This window comes from Sminthopsis crassicaudata, chromosome 1, assembly GCF_048593235.1.
Source record: "Sminthopsis crassicaudata isolate SCR6 chromosome 1, ASM4859323v1, whole genome shotgun sequence".
NCBI lineage: Eukaryota > Metazoa > Chordata > Mammalia > Dasyuromorphia > Dasyuridae > Sminthopsis > Sminthopsis crassicaudata.
In genome coordinates this window covers 191,696,831-191,709,374 of record NC_133617.1, presented here as the reverse complement: position 1 = coordinate 191,709,374, position 12,544 = coordinate 191,696,831, and the positions used below count along the sequence as shown (strand labels likewise).

General features: G+C 35.4%; 1 long non-coding RNA gene across 1 annotated transcript in view; it reads right to left on the bottom strand.

The window, feature by feature from the left end:
- Positions 1–12,544, bottom strand: part of LOC141546022 (uncharacterized) — a 145,539-nt gene that overhangs the window by 97,472 nt on the left and 35,523 nt on the right. Inside the window, exon 3 of the long non-coding RNA XR_012483212.1 lies at positions 3,736–3,845. This is a non-coding gene — a long non-coding RNA (uncharacterized LOC141546022). The remainder of the gene's footprint in view (positions 1–3,735; positions 3,846–12,544) is intronic.

Sequence of the window (12,544 nt, the reverse complement as noted above, 5' to 3'; positions counted from 1 at the left end):
AACTAAAAACTTACTTCCCTATGATTCAAGATTTCCAACAACTCTGCAGCACATTTTGTCTAACTGGGTGATATTGGGGATAAATCAACAACCAAACCAGAGAAAAGAAAAAAGACCTATGCATAAAACTTTTGCATCACAGAATTACGGAATTTGTGGTTTGGAAGGGACCTCAGAAGTCATTTAATCCAACTCATAACCTGAAGGAATATCTAAGTGCAAATATTTTTGAAGATTTCCCAAAAAGGGGACTCCATTACTTCCTGAGATGATTCATTTCATTTTTCTTTGTTGTTATTTTTATTTTTATTGACATTTTTTGCTTTACCCTTGTTTCTAAATATATCCCTCCATCCCCACACTGAAATGAATTATCTCTTGCCACAAAGAATAAAATAAAGAAAAAAGACTGTTCATTGAGACTAATAATAGTATATGGAATGTTTCACATCCAGAATCCCCCACTCCTACAAAAAAAGGAGGTGGGACATTTTCTTATCTCTTTTCTAAGGCAATGCTTGAATATCATAATTAGCATTCAATTTCATTTTGGGGGATTTTTAATTCAAATTATTTTAGCTATATGAATATTGTTTTTCTGGTTCAACCTACTTTACTCTGGCTCAGTTTAGATAAATTTTCCTATATTTCTCTGAATTATTCATTTCTGCTGTTTCTTATTATAATTTCTTCTTATTATATTATAATTAACAATGCTCTTTTAATTCTTGTATAAGAATTTGTTGATCCATTCCCTAATTGATGAGCATATTCTGTTTCCAGTTTTTTCTACCACAAAAAAAGCTATAAAGTTTGGCATATACTTTTATTCTTTTCTTTTATCTCCTTGGAGCTTAAGTCTAACAAAGGAATTTCTGGATCAAAGGCATATACAGTTTGATTTAGGAATAGTTACAAATTGCTTTCCAGAATGCTTAGATCAATTTAAAACTCTACCAGTGGTGGAACAACACCAGCACACAAAGTGTGTCTATCTTTTTTTGCAATCTCTTTTGTATTGACTACATATTTTGGTATTATTGTAAATTTTCTGGTTGTAAACGTAAAAGCACTATTATTTAAATCTTTACTTTTTTGTAATAGTGATTTGGATGGAACAATCTTTCATACAGTTAATAGCCTGTGCAAGAATTATTCTTGTTGAAACCATTCAATGCTGGCTCTTTACATTCATCACTTTCCCTTCTTAGATGTTTCCTATTTCTTTGATGATCTGTGAAAGAATTCTCTCCAAAATCAAAGTCAAGATCATTAGTCAGATCAAGGTCATTAGAAAATAGTTTTTGTACTCATTAAGTTTACTGAGATACAGCTGACTCCCTACCCATAGCAAGTATTAACCACATATATTTGCTACCAGGGCCAAATGACCATGAACCTCCTGTTAGTTTTTCCCTTTCCTCTACTTCCAAGACAATGAGATTTGTGGAATAAAAGGGCAAAATTCTAATATAAATCTATAACTATCCTTGGACATGTATCTATGAAGAGACAGTCTTACTTACCCACAGTGTCTGGGAAAGAAGAGATTTTTCAATTGGGCACTTTCTGCAATCATGGATGAGGATAAGCAGAGAAAAGATCGGCCATAAGAGTTTAAGGTAAATGATGAATCTTTTTAAATGAAATTAGATTATTGTGCCACAGTTTCCTTTTAGTGTTCTGACTCAGTTTCCCTACATTGTCCTGCCCCAGTTTCCTTAAATTGTCCCATCTCAGTTTCCCTAAATTGTTCTGCCTTAATCACCCTGGTTTACAACTGCCTTTCTGATCATTAGGACTGAAATAACTTAGGGCTAGTTACTCTAAGGTTATAAATTGTAAATGTGTAAATTCAAGATAAAGGGGAGTTCAGACTTCCTGGCTCCTAACTCCTCCTAAGTCATCAAGAATTTATGGTCCTACCTCCTAACCTGTCAGAACCAGATTGATGGTCCCTGCCTAAAGATTCCCACTCACCAGAATTTGGACTTCACCTCCCTTTGTGTAACTGAGTTTGGAGTCAAGGGTCTATATTTCATGGTAAATGAAATATATGCTGGATGCTTTGGACATCAGCTGTAGGAGCTAGCATAATCTCTCCCTCTCAGAAATCCAAATAAAATATTTAAAACTCTCTAATCTCTATCTTGCCTCAGTTTCTCTGGCATTACAAGAGAACAAAACTTTCCTCACCAGTTTCAGTTCATCTGAAGTTTTAGTGATCTTAGCACATAATAGCAACTAGCATTTATATAGTGCTTTAAGTTTTCTAAAGCATTTCACAAATCTTATCTAATTTGATCCTCTCAACGACCCTTGGAGGGAAATGCTATTATCATCTCCATTTTGGGGATTGAAGAAATTGAGAGACTTGACTGACTTGCCCAGAATTACAAAGCTAATAAGTGCCTAGGGCTGGATGTAAACTCAGATCTTCTTGGCTGAGTCCCATACTCTATCCATTGTGCTTTGGGGCAGGATAGATAGCTTATGTCAGAGTCAGAAAGATTTGGATTCCAGTCCTGCTGCTGACTACTGTTTGGACCCCTGGATAAGTCACATAAATTCTCAGTGCCTCCAAGATTGTTTCTAAGGTTAAAAATTGATTGTGAACTCAAGAAATGTGATATGAAGTGAATTGTCCAAAGCCATCTAGCTAATGAATAGCAAAAGGAAATGGAATATAAAGAGTACTTCTTGGAAGTCAGGAAACCTGAATTTGAATTCTGCTCTGATATCATTATCCAGCTGTATGAACATGGATGTATCACTTAATTTTACTTTTTTTTTTTTAATTAAAGCTTTTTATTTTCAAAATATATGCATAGATAATTTTCAATACTTATCCTTCCAAAACCTTGTTTAACCAATTTTTTCTTTCCCTTACCCTTATCTCCTTCCCTAGATAGCAAGCCAATATATGTTAAACATGTGCAGTTTTTCTATGCATATTTCCACAATTATTGTGTTCCATAAGAACGACTGGATCAAAAAGGAAAAAATGAGAAAGAAAACAAAATGCAAGAAAACCACAATAAAAAAAGTGAAAATACTATGTTGTGATCCACATAGTTCCCACAGTCCTCTCACTGAGGGCAGATGGTTCTCTCCATCACAAGACCACTGGAACTGGCCTGAATCACCTCACTGTTGAAAAGAACCACTACTGTCAGAATTGATCATCTTATAATCTTCTTGTTGCAGGATCACTTAATTTTACTAAGCCTTTCCTGGGTATTTGGGAAGTGGTAAATATTAATATTACTTCCTAGAATCTTATAAACATAGTATTTTTAAAACCTTAAATTATAGCAATTTCAATATAAATTATAATTTGAACCCAGGTTTCATGATTGCTAATCAAAAGGAACTTTCTACCATTCTATATGGACTTTAGAATTTTTATGCAAACTTTTCCAAATTATAAGTATCAAATTGGGGGGGGGGGGCAGCTAGTTGATGTAGTGGATTGAGCTCCTAGTCCTGGAGTCAGGAGGATCTGAGTTCAAATCTTCTTGGCTATGTGACCCTGAGTAAGTCATTTGATCAACTGCCTCAGCAAAAAAAAAAATAATAAAAAGAAAGAAAGAAAGAAAGAAAAGAAAAGAAAAAGTATCAAATTAAATACACATTTTGCTCATCTTTTTGTCTCCCACAGTACTTCACATTTGTGTTCCCACTGGTGGAGCTAATTAGATGTTAGTTGGATCAAACTAAATTGAATTCACCTACCATTATAGTCAACTGAAGTAAGCAGAGAACAATGTTTGTTAACCACCAAGTCAGAGTTTTCCCATAAACAAAACATGATCTGAATTTTAAGTCCAGCCACCATGTCTAATCTGCAAATAAATTACAAAAAGTTCTTATAAGTTATCAAAGATTCTGCTAGGACTAAATAAGAAGCAAATGTTCTATGTAAAATGTAAAGTAGTGAAAAGAAGATTTGAGCATTAAATCCAAAAGAGAATTTCAAATTCACCTACTCAAAACCTTCCTTCCCATTTCCAAGGTCCAGATAGCTAATGATTTATACAAAGTTCTACTAGTTATAAACAAAAAAGCTAGAATTAAAGCACAGGTGTGATTCTGAGCTCAACACTTCTTCTACCATATCAAGTGACCACCCTCAACAAAATGGCTTTTCCATCCATATATTTGAGATAAGAACAATGAGGACACTAGTCAAAACTGTCAACATTTTCCTTAGTTTTTTTTTTTTTCCCTAGTAATACTAGCTAGTGTTTATGTAGGTTTGCAAAGTGCTTTACATATGATATCTAATTTTGTCCTCACAACAACCTTGAAGAAGAAATTATAATTGCCCCTCACACATTATGTGAGGAAAACCCATGTAAAAACCCTTTAGCTTCACTTTTCTTTAAGAAATCATATAAGGACATAGCCTTTTCTCAGATGATGCCAAGGGTCTGCTGGAATGCTTTAAAAATAATAATAATTCTGCCATTCTGAGTTTCTAAACTTTTTCTGTCTATGCTTTTGGCAACCCCCCGCCCAAATTCCCTTTTAATTTCTATTGCTGGTCCATGATATATTGAATGTGTGAGGGGGAAAGTTATTGTGTGGAAAAGATAATTATATTATCCCCATTTTACAGATGAGAGAAGTGACTTGCCCAGAACCTCACAATTTGTAACTGTCTGAGACAGTGTCTGAATTCCTCTTTCTGATTTCAAGTCTAGCACCATCTACTTATAGAAGCTAAGTGATTTACTTGCTTAGGGTCACATACATAAGAAGTATCTAAAGTGTTATTTGAATTCAGGTCTTTTTGACCCAAACACTCTTTAACTACAATGTGCTACCTAATTGTCTAACTTCCTAATTTCTTTTCCAGAAAGAGCTGTTTCTTTTAGAGACAGAGCATTAACTGATGAAATTAGAGAAGCAGAAATGGGCTAGGATTAATATTCTCTCCACTGCAGCTAAATTTTGCATTAGATTTCTCAATCTTATGCAAGATTAATTGCCATGATTGCTCACATGAGTTTAGTAAACTCACTTGAAACATCCCACTACAAGGGAGCAATTTGAGCACCACAGTATAAATCAAGGAGCAACCAGCCACCACCACCCCCACTGGCATTTTGCCCTGAAGCCAGATGACACTTGCTGCCTCTTTCTTTTCCCTTCCCCCTAATAGTAAAGGTTCACTTGAGTATTTTTACAAAGTGTGTGTGGGCCCATGTCCAACTTACAGGTGACCAGCTGTGGATTTATTCAGCAAGGAAAACAATCTGGGCTCAGTAAAAGAAGATGGAGCCATTCCAACATTTAGGGGTGTCTCCCTCCTCCCTTCTCAGTCACCCCTCACTTTCTCCCCCTCTGTCTATAACCTTTGCAACAGTGATGCTTTAAAACAAAATCCATTCAGACTGGAGCAATGAGGACTGTCTGAACTTTAGATGACAAATGATATGATAGACAAAAAGGATTCGAATCTTCCATAGAAAATTTCCAAAATCCTATGAACAAGCCAGCTAGTCTTTTGTTTCAATTATATTTAGTATGCTGCAACAAACATTTCTTAAATCCCTATTATGTGCAAAGCAGATATAAAACCAAGGACAGGCAAGCCAGGTAGCACAAGACGGTTCAACCTACAGAGGAGAAACAAAATAAAAATATTTTTTAAAAAATTTAGTTATTCCTTTTTGGAGGTCCATATCTGTGGTTTTATAAAGCTAGAGGACTCTCTATGAAAGAACTTCTGTTATGTAGACAGGCAACTGTTTTGTAACAGTCTCATTGAGTTGCATGGGCCTCTGACAAAACACTGGATTATAGATTTCAAGTTGAAAGGGACTTCAGAAGCTGGTCTAGCTTAGTCTAGCCTCCTCATTTTGCATGAGGAGGAAACTGAGGCACAAAAATATACCCCTGGTCAAACCCATAGGTACAATGGCATCATTATAATCTTTTCTCATTTGGCAGATCATTGTCTCTTAGATCCCCTGACTTATTTTCCAAAATCCTAAATTTTCTTGGTACAGAGTTCATATAGATTGGAGCAAACCAAACATCCCCAGCTGTATATTGAAGCTGGTTTGTAAAATTTGAAACCCCCTTGAGTGTAGGGAGGGGTCTCAGAATTTATTGATATGGACTTATGATTTCATTAGTATAAAATATTACTAGTGAGGTAACTTGCTCTAGGAGGCAACTGTTTTGCAGTTTATAATCTAAGGAGTTAAAGGACAATTAGGTTGTGCAGTGTATAGAGAGCCAGGTGGGAACAAGGAAAACTCATCTTCATGAGTTCAAATCCAGCCTCAGATACTTACTAGCTGTGTGACCCTAGGCAAGTCATTTAGCCCTATTTGCCTCAATTTTCTCATCTGTAAAATGAACTGGAAAAGGAAATGGCAAACTATTCCAATATCTTTGTCAATGAAAGCCCAAATGGGCTCAGAAAAACTCAGATACAACTGAAGAACACAACAATCCGAACAGTGGCCTAAAACAAGATGAAATTAATTGACTTGCCTGAAATCACATAGCCATTAAAAGCCAGAGGGGAGATTTGAACCCAGTTCTTCCAGACACAGGAATTCTTCTTGGTATAACTTATTACCTTTCAGAACAATTTTTGCTAATATTTTATTTAAAATTTTTGCATCAATATTTATTAAGGAAATTGATCTATAATTTTCTTTCTCTGTTTTGATCTTGCCTGGTTTAGGTCTCACCCCCATATTTGTGTCATAAAAGGAATTTGGTAGAACTCCTTCTTCCCCTTTTTTCCAAATGGTTTGTATAATATTGAAATTAATTGTTCTTTAAATGTTTGGTAGAGGGCTATTAAGTTGTGCAGTGGGTAGAGCACCAGCCCTGAAGTCAGGAGGGCCTGAGTTCAAATGTGATCTCAGACATTTAACATGTTTAGAGAGTGTGTAACCCTGGGCAAGTCACTTAACCCCAAGCCTCAGCAAAAAAAAAAAAAAAAAAAAAAGTTTGGTAGAATTCATTTGTAAATTCATCTGGCCCTAGAGATTTTTTCTTAGGGAGTTCATTAATAACTTGTTCAATTTCTTTTTTCTAAAATTTTTTTCTCAGAATAATTTTTATAAAATTCTGCCTAGTGAGCTTAGTTTAAGGAAAATAGAAGTAATTTTATTAAATCTAAGTTACTTTGTTTCAGAAGTCAAATTGGTGCTTTGTAGTCATGAGGAATTGTATCTCTGCCAACTCAGTCAGCCAGCTCCTTTCTTTATTCACTTAAACAAATATTTACTGACTACTTGTGGCACACAAGGCAATGTGGTAGTTATTATGGAGAACTCAAACATGAGAGACAAGTCCTGGCACTTAAGAGAACTTATAGAATAGTGGGGAAATATGATAACTACAAAGGGGTTATGATTAGTGTCTCAAAAGATGCATATGGATTTTAGAGGAAGGACAGATCCTATTGAAGGTCAGGGATCAAGGAAGGTCCATCTTTTTTTCCTTTTTAAGGTCCTTGATGATATCTTTCTTGCCACCTTTTATGTGCAATATTTCATAATGTGCTGTGTCTTATTAGTGCCTCACTATGCATATCTCTTTTACTCTTTAGATATGGGGATGTTCCATGGTTTTAAGCTAAGCAGTATCACTGAATATTGATATTAATATTGATGTTAAAAATTGGGCCTTTGTTTCAATGAGAAGCTTGGAGCTATTTCAAAGCAATGTACAATTTCCCATGTGGAATCCAATCTGTTCTTTTTCTTTTAGTCAGCTAGGTGGTGGAGGGGTAGATTTGGAAGGGTAATCCTGAATTCAAATCTTGCCTCCCTGATTGTATGACTCTGGGCTAATCAATCAACCTTTCTCTGGCTCCATTTACATATATGTAAAATAGTAATAATTATGGCATCCACTTTGGAATTATTGTGAGAGGCAAATGAGATTACATATTTAAAGATCTTTACAGACCTTAAAGTGCTATATAAATATATATGAAAAGTATTATTATTCATTTCTGAGTTAAACTACATTTTGTAGTACCTATAAACTTATAGCTGAAATCTGGCAAAGAACAGATCTGTTATAGGAATTTAAAGTAAATAAACAGATTACTAAGGCAATGTCTGTCTAAGATTCATGTGTTGATCAAAGACCTCTATAGCTTATCTAATTAAGTGCATAGAGTGATCTAGATTACACACATTTTTAATCCCCTTGATTATCCTTTTATAGATCTTTAACCCACACTTTTATGTGATTATGGATCTCACTTAAGAGGCTCTATTAATGTACCATGCCTAGCTGAAATCAAACACCATGTAATCTGCAAAAAGAAGTATCAGCCTGACTATTTCTTCTTAGACTCCTTTGCCAGTTCTTCATCCATGTCATGCTCACTAACTGTGGGTATCCTTCAGAACTTTGTCCTTGTCACTTCCCTTTTGGCTCAATATTATCTCACTTGGTGATCTTATCAATTCTCTTGGGTTTATATAGATGATTTCAAGACTCAGTTAAAGATATATACTTGTCTATGTCTATTTATATCTAGGTGGTACAGTGGATAGAATCCTGGGCCTGGAGTCAGTAAGAGCGTAAGTTAAAATTTGTCCTAGGATACTTGCTTGCTATGTGGCCCTGTATGACTCAATTCCTCATCTGTAAAATGAAATTGAAAAGGAAATGGCAAACAACTCCAGTATCTTTGCCAAGAAAATACCTAATAGGGTCATGACTGCTCAGACTTGACTAATAAACTAAACAATATCTATTCAGTTTTATTCTCTTTTAGCACCATATTGCCACCTATTTCTTGAATATTTCCAACTAGATGTTCTGCAGACATTCCAAACTCAGCATTTCCAAAATAGAATTCATTACCTTTCCCCCAAATCCTTACATTCTCTGTACTTTTCTATTGCTGAAAGGGCAATATCCTCCCAGGTATCCAGGCTTGCACACCTAGTAATATCGTTAACTTTTGACTTGCATTCACCTTTAATACCCAATTAATAACTACCTAGTTTAGGCACTCATGGATTCTCTCCTGGATCATTGCAATATCCTTTTAATTGTATTCCCAGTCTCAAGTCCCTCCCTACTCTAAACTATCCTCCACCCAGTTGATAAAGTGATTTTTATAAAACCTAGTTCTATGTCACCTTCTGGTCAATGGATTTCAGTGGCTGAATCTCCAAGATCAAATATTATCTCCAAGGTTAAATTAATGATCTCTATTTGGTATTGAAAGGTCCTGATAATCTGGCTCCTACCTTTTTATACTTCATTTCCTCCATGTACTATATGATTAAAGTGGTCTCTTTGCTTTTCTTTGAACATGACACTTCATATACCATTTCTAAATCTTTTCAATGACTATCTCCATGCATCTCCTTCTATGAATTTCTTTAGATTCTTTCAAGATTCAGTTCAAATCTCACTTTTTTTTGCAGAAGGGCTTTCCCTGATCTCTCAATTGCTAGTGCCTTTTCTTCTCAGACTACTTATTTTTCCCCTACATACTTTTTTTTTTTATGTTTTCCCTCACCTCTCTGAATGTACACTCTTTGATGCTTGGGACTGTTTTTGCCTTTGTATCCCCAGGGTTTAGCACAGTACTAGGCATACTGTAGATTCTTAATGAATTTTTTTTTAAGTCAGGTATGATTAGAAAGTACTTAACATATGCTCAACACTTCACCTGACCAGATGGAGATTATTAAAGAATCAGGAGCCCTCAGGATATTTATGTTGAAGCCAAGAGATTAAACAGCTATCTTTAAACCATCAAAGGAAGTATTTATAAAGTGAAAATACTATTCACTGCACAATAAGTATAATGCTGATGAAGTACAAGTAGATCAGGGGTTCTCAGCCTTTTCAGCCCATAATCTTTAGTTTTTCAATAAATCCCTATACCCTCTATTGAATATAAAAGGAAAGAAATTCTAGAGTTTACCATGACAAACATGTAAGATATAAAAATAAACTATTTTCTTCTTCAAAATTGAACTGACAATTTTTTTTATTTCATTGATTATAAATCAATTCAAAATTTCTAGAATGTTTCAGTAATATAATTATTTATCAAATATTACTGGTACCTTCTTGACTAACTCATATTTCTTGGGAGTATGGGTACCACAGGTTGGAAACCTCTAAAATAGAAGATAAAAAGTCAGGGCAGGGGATTGATTATGAAAATTTCCTGGAGGAAATATTTTTTTGGGGGAGGGAAGGCAATTGGAAGTAAGTGACTTGTCATACTGTTAGTAAGTGTCTGAAGCAAGATTTGAAGCAGGACAGATGCTGTATCCACTACATTATTTAATTGCCCCCTCCCCCATAAATTTTTTTCCAGGAAATGGCTATTAAAGTTAATAAGGCATTTTACTTGGTTGGTATGACCACTTTCTAGCTTTTACCTACCTTTCTTGTGATTTCATGTTGTTCCTTTTAATACTAGCAAAACTGGCACACTAGTTGTTCTTTGTTCGTGTATTCCATTGATTTTTATCTTTCTTCATATCCTCAATGCTTATTTAGTATGGTATCTGGTCCATGATAAGTATGTAATAAATGTTTCTTGACTTGACTGATACATTTCCACAAGTGTTCCCCTTTGTCTAGAATTCACTTCCTTATCACCTTGACTTCTTAGAATTCCAAGCTTTCTTCAAAATATATCTTAGGGACTATCACCTACTTGAGCCTCTTTCCTATCCTCTCCCCTTCCCATCTTAAAGTCTCCTTCTTAGAGAATATTTTGTATATGTTCCCCAGATCCTTTATCACAGTGCCATGCACACAGGAAGCATTAAATAATTGTTGTTGTTGAATGTGCTGGGTAAAACAAGCAAGAAAGCTGGATGTAGGAGGAAAATAAGAAATCAGATGGTTTGATAAAAAGCTTATTTATTAGAGAACCTTGACTGCTAGACTTTGGCTTTCACTTACCATATCAAATTTGAAGAGAATCTTTATAGGTTCTTGAGAAAGGTAGTAACATGATAAAAAATTGTATTTGATGCAAATTATTCTAGCAGCTGTGTCAGTGGATTGGAAAGAGGAGAATCTGGAGGTAAAGGGACTTGTTGGAAAGCTGTTGGAATAATCTAAGTGTAAGTTGATGAGGGTCTAAAATAATGAAACATGTGCAGAAATGGAAAGGATGAGACATATCCAAGAGGCTCTAAAAGAAAATATGGTTTTATAATGGTTTAGAGGTAGACACTCTAAGAGTACAAGGTAGACATTCTAAGAGCACGAGATGGACACTCTAGGAGCACAACATATCCAAAAGGGCTGGGAAGATTTTTGTCTAAAAGATCAGAATGATATTAACTGTAAGAAGAAATTGAAGACAGAAATCATAGATTTAGAGCTGGAAGTGACCTTAGAGTTTATCCCACCTTGTTTTACAGATTAAAAAAAAAATGAGTCTTTGAGAAGTTTAGCAACCTATCCAAATTAACATGGGCAGGAAATAGCAAAATCAAAATTTGAACTAAGGTCCTCTGACTCCAAAGATAGTACTCAAAGTACTCAAGCCCACTGGACCATTTTGAAATACCTCCAACCACTGATCTGCTCATCTCCCCTCACAATCAGTTCTGATTTCATCACACTACCCTCCTGCTACTCAGAGAATTGAAGAACAAAAGGAAAACAAAGGGAATAGAAATACAAAAATGATACACTGGAAAGTTTTGTTGTATACTCAAGCTACCAGAGTACTGGGACCTTGAAAGTGGTGTGATATCTATGTCTGATCAGATATTCAAAATTCATCTGCTTTCTGGTATTTTTCTTTGCTTACCACTGTTTCTCATTCGGTTTTACCTATATTCTCTGAACCTCCATTCAATGAGATACTAAAAATTATCTCCTTTTTTCTCTCTCATGTTCAATCTCTGTGTTTCTGTCTCTCTGTCTCTCTCTCACTCTGTCTCTATCTTTCTTGGTATCTGTCTGTCTCTCTTTATCTCTTCTCAGCCTCTCTGTCTCTCTCTTCTGATTAATGACTAATCTTCCTTCATTTGTGGCTTTGTCATTCTTCTATTCTAAAATCTTCACTGTTTTTTCTTGGGGAAAATTTAGATTCCTCAGCTTGGCATTTAAGACCCTCTACCATATGGTTCCCCCGTTTACTTCATTCACATTACTTCCCTCTATACAGTCTGTGCTCCAATCAACCTGTATTACAAGCTGTTCCCAGACTTCAGATTCCATGTCTCACCTCACTATATTCACTGAAGCCATCCCCACCCTTCGTGGGTATTTGTTCCTCAGCTCAGCTCTCAGAATCTTTCTATCTTCCTTTAAGGCTCAGATCAGGGGCTATTTCCTCCATGAAGCTTCTCCTGATTCTCCTGCTTGATAATATTCTCTCTCTATTCACATGACTACCTGTTTTTCTGTTGTGTTTCCCTTCACTCACTGAAATATGAGAGATTTGACAACATTTTTCTTTGACTTTGACCTCTGCCTTTGAAGATACCAAGCACCTAGTATGAAGTTGATACTTGGGATTATAATATCATAGATTTAAGAACTAGAAGGGACCTGA